This window comes from Octodon degus, unplaced genomic scaffold (assembly GCF_000260255.1).
Source record: "Octodon degus isolate 3935 unplaced genomic scaffold, OctDeg1.0 scaffold00320, whole genome shotgun sequence".
Taxonomy (NCBI): Eukaryota; Metazoa; Chordata; class Mammalia; order Rodentia; family Octodontidae; genus Octodon; species Octodon degus.
In genome coordinates this window covers 244,228-248,442 of record NW_004524896.1, presented here as the reverse complement: position 1 = coordinate 248,442, position 4,215 = coordinate 244,228, and the positions used below count along the sequence as shown (strand labels likewise).

General features: G+C 57.0%; 1 protein-coding gene across 1 annotated transcript in view; it reads left to right on the top strand.

The window, feature by feature from the left end:
- Positions 1-3,050: 3,050 nt before the first annotated feature.
- Znf524 (zinc finger protein 524) overlaps positions 3,051-4,215 on the top strand; it is a 15,086-nt gene continuing 13,921 nt past the window's right edge. Inside the window, exon 1 of the mRNA XM_023707967.1 lies at positions 3,051-3,061. The gene's annotated coding sequence lies outside the window, so the exon portion shown is untranslated. The remainder of the gene's footprint in view (positions 3,062-4,215) is intronic.

Below are 4,215 nucleotides of genomic sequence, written 5' to 3'. Positions count from 1 at the left end.
AGAGGCGCAGGGGGACCGAGACCAAGGAGGAGAGCAAGGGAAGGTGCGCGCCGCGGGGAGGTGGCGAAAGAGACAGCGCGGGGAAACGGAGACAGCAGACAGCGGAGAGGAGGGAGGGGAAGGGGGTCCAGGGCGATGCAGAGGTCGGAGCGCGGGAGGGCGGGAGCAGAGACCAGCGGGACACACAGGGGACAGACAGGAGAGGAGACACAGGGAGGCCGAGTCAGACGGCTGCTTCTGGTCCGGGGATCCTGGGCTAAAAGTTTGGGGTGCGCCAGGGGAACCAACCCTAGGGGCCTAAGTGGAGGGGGTGGGATTCAGTCTGGACCGCCTGGAAATGGAGAAGGGGTGCCATGAACAGAGGGGGTGGGAGGCGACGGAGTCGGCGAATCCAAATCCACCCTGGACCCAACACCCCTATCTGAGGGAGGAGGCCGGGTCTGCACCCAGTGTCTGATGAAGGAGGCAGGACCTGGACCCTCAGGTCTGACGGGTCCGAGGGAGGAGGGATGGCCGGAGTGGACGCCTGTGGTTGGGACAGAGGCTCCTCCTAGGTGGAAGACGGCCGGGCAGGGTCTGTCCCAGGCCCGAGGCCGCGGACCGGCGCTGCCGCTGCCTTTGGCACCCCGAGGGAGGCGGAGGCCGTGCAGGGCCTGGCGAGGGTGCTGGGCACAGGTCCCCGTCCCTGCAGCCCGCTGTCCCCAGCGCCGTGCCCGCAGCAGCTGGATCTGCAGAGCGGGGCCTGTTCCGGCTGGGTCCCCTTCGGCTCGGGGTCCCCCTTACCTGTGCCTCCTGCTCCTTTCTTCCTCCGGGGCCGGACGCGCCGAGCTGCGGGAGGGAGGGGGCCGCGACGGGGCGGGGAGGAGGCTGGGCCGGTGTCACCGCCTAAACCTTCCCCCCGGAAACGCGGCCTGCGGCCGAGCCGCGCGGAGGCGAGAGCGGCTGGGAAGCCGGAAGCCGGGTCCCGGGCGGGCGGGGCGGCAAGGTCCAGACGGGCGGAGCAGAGCCGGAGCCGGCCCAGCCCCCACCCGGGCAAGTGCACCATTCATTCCCCTCCAACAAACCCGCGTTGACCACGTCCTGCCCGTGCCAGGCGCTGTGCAGGGCCAGGCGCAGGTGGGGGTGGAAGGAGAATCAGCCACCTGGCCTCGGGGTGCGTGACCGTCGTCGGTCAGAACCTGGCTCCGGCCTTCCCGTGGCTGCCTGGACGAGCGCCCTTCCCTTGGTTGTACCTCGGTTTCCCCCTCTTACTAGACCCCTGCTTTTCTACGCATTCCCTCAGTATTTACTGCACACCTACTATGGGTAGCTCTGTCCTTGGTGCTAGACTCTAGAGCCCTCCGGGATCCAATGCGGGAGGCAGACACGGTCAGCCCCTGGCCCGAAAGCGGTGCCCTGGGGATGCGGGGAACAGGAGGCTCGGCGCTGAGCTCACACTGGGGCCACCATGTTTTGGCAGAAGCTTGCAGGACGTGGCCCCTCCCCTCAGCCTCAGGACGGGCAAAGGCGCTCCGTGGGCCACCTGTGCTTGCCCGTTTCTCTAGGTCACATCCATGCCACACATTGTAGGCACAAGTGTGGCAAGCACTTCCACTCTGCCCAGTTCCTCCCAGGGGCTGGGAGCAGTGGAGCTGGGAAAGGCTGTCGTGGGGGCCAGGAATTCCAGGAATTTCTCCTCAGGGAGATCCGCAGCACGCTGGTCTGGTGCGCACCAGGTCTAGCTTGCCCAGTTGCTCCACACTGAGAGTAGCCTTGGTCTCTATGAGGGCGAGATCTGAACGCTGAGCCACCAGGGATCCTCCCAGCGGAGGACGCCCGTGCATGACAGAGTGAAGATCACTGTGGAAAGCATGAAAAGCTCCCCAGCAAGAATGTGAAAGGGGACAGCCTGTGCCACCCTGTCCTCCCTCATCAGCGGGCAGTGCCAAGGAACCGCAGGCCAAGACCCTGGCAGGTGGCCCGATCACCAGGACCGACCTTACTGCCCTTCTGTCCGCTTCACACCGGGCTCGTACCCGGGGCCTCAGTGCTCAGCTCCAGCCTCAGCCCCGCTTTCCTTTTTATTTTGAGACAGGGCCTCACTAAGCCTCTAAATTGCTCAGGCCCGGCTTGAACCCTCAGTTCTCCTGCCTCAGCTGGCCAGAGTGCAGGGATGTTGGGTTTGCCCCAGCGTGCCTGGCTCACTACCAGTTTTGCCTCACAGAAATGACAATGTATCAGCAGTGTGTCTTGTGAAAGCCTGGGCAGTATACTATATTGTAAAGGACTTGTACATAGAGTAAAGGTCTGAAAACATGCATGGAGAATGTAGGCCCAGATTTGGGCTGTGGGCTCCTTCTTCGAAGGGAGAGGCAGCTGGCAGTCGGCTCCTGGAGGGGCTGTCTGTGGGAGTGGGGTGTAGCTCTTACACGTCAAAGCTGGTTGTATGTGGGTGTATGTATGTTTGGGTTTTTTTATGAATTTAGGACAGGGTGTGCAGAGTCTTACTTACATAGATCAGCCTCGTGGTGATTCTCTTGTTTTCAGCCTCCCGAGTGCTGGAATTACAGGCGCAGGCCACCATGCCCAGCCTCCATTACCATCTCAGCGGGCCGGGTGGGGCCGGCACAGCGCGCTGGGGATCTAACTCCCGGTGCTGCACTCTGCCCAAGCAGGCAATTCAGTCCCTGAGCTACTTGACTGGCCCTCTGTATGTGCTTTAACTGCTTAAAATAGGTAAAATATAGGTAACATAAAATGTGTTTATTTTGTCTTTTTTAAAATGTATTTGGTACAGGGGCTCACTACACAGCTCTGAGCTGTAGTGATCCTCCTGGTTTCAGCCTCCCCAGCGCTGGGATTACAGGCCTGCACCCCCACACCGGGCCTCGGCGGCCAGCTCAGCATGCCTGGGGGCAGCGCCTGTGCAGCATGTGGTGCTGGTACTGAACACCAGTCCCTGCACTTGCTTAGGCAGGCACTTAGTCCGCTGAGCTATCTCGCACACCCTATTTGTCTTTTTGCGACAGGTTCTCTCTATGCAGTTTAGGGTGGCCCTGAGCTCACCTTGTAGCCCAGGCTGGTCTCCAACTCACAATGATCCTCCTGTGTCAGCCTCCTCAGTGCTGGGATTTCAGGCTTGCGCCATTAATGTCTGGCTAAAATTTGCAATTTTAAGCACTTAGTGTAAAGTTTCATGCATCTAGCATGTTTATGGTAATTTGCAGCCATGCCCACTCTCTAATTCCAGAACTTTCCCGTCCATCTATTACCCTCGACCCATTAATCAGTGTTTCCTATCCCACAGCCCCCCTCCCCCGCAACCAAGAATCTGCTTTATGCTTCTGTGTGTTTTTCTGTTTGTGGGCATTTCAGGTAAATGACTTCACATGACTTTTTTGTTTTTTGTGACCAGCTTCTCTCATTTAACATAAAGGTTTTTTTTTTTGTTTGTTTGTTTTTTTTTTAGATATATTTTAGTACAGGGTGTACAGAGTCTCACTGCATGGATTGGACTGGAGTGATTCTCCTGTCTTCAGCCTCCCAAGTGCTGGGGTTACAGGCATGCACTACCACACTCCGTGTCCATCGCCATCTCTGTGTACCCCGGGGGTGGGGCTGGCACGACATGCAGGGGATTGAACCCCAGCTGCTGTGTTCTGCCTAAGCAGGCACTTTAGTCCATTGAACTATCTGGCCAGCCCTTAACATAAAGTTTTTATTTACTGTTTTTCTTTTTTTAGACAGTCTCACTATGTAGATCAGGCTGGCTTTGAACTCACTATGCAGCCCAGGTTGGCTTTGAACACAGAGATCCCACTTCCTCAGCCTCCCTGGTGCTGGTGGATCCCAAGCGTGCACTCCATGCCTGGCCTGGCACGTTCTTAAGCTTGTAGCTTGTGTCAGCACCTTTCTATGGCTGAATGTTTGGGTTTTTTGTTTGTATGTATGTTTGTTTGTTTTATTTGCAGCACCAAAGATTGAGCTCAGGACCTTGTGCTTGGCAGGTGAGCACTTACTGTACTGAGCTATCTCCCTGGCCCAAAGGCTGAATGTATTTTGTTGTGCAGTACAACACATTTTGCCTATCTGGTAGCAGACATTTGGGTCATTTCTTTCAACTGTTGTGAATTGTGTGGTTATTCAAGTAAACATTCTTCTTCTTCTTCTTCTTCTTCTTCTTCTTCTTCTTCTTCTTCTTCTTCTTCTTCTTCTTCTTCTTCTTCTTCTTCTTCT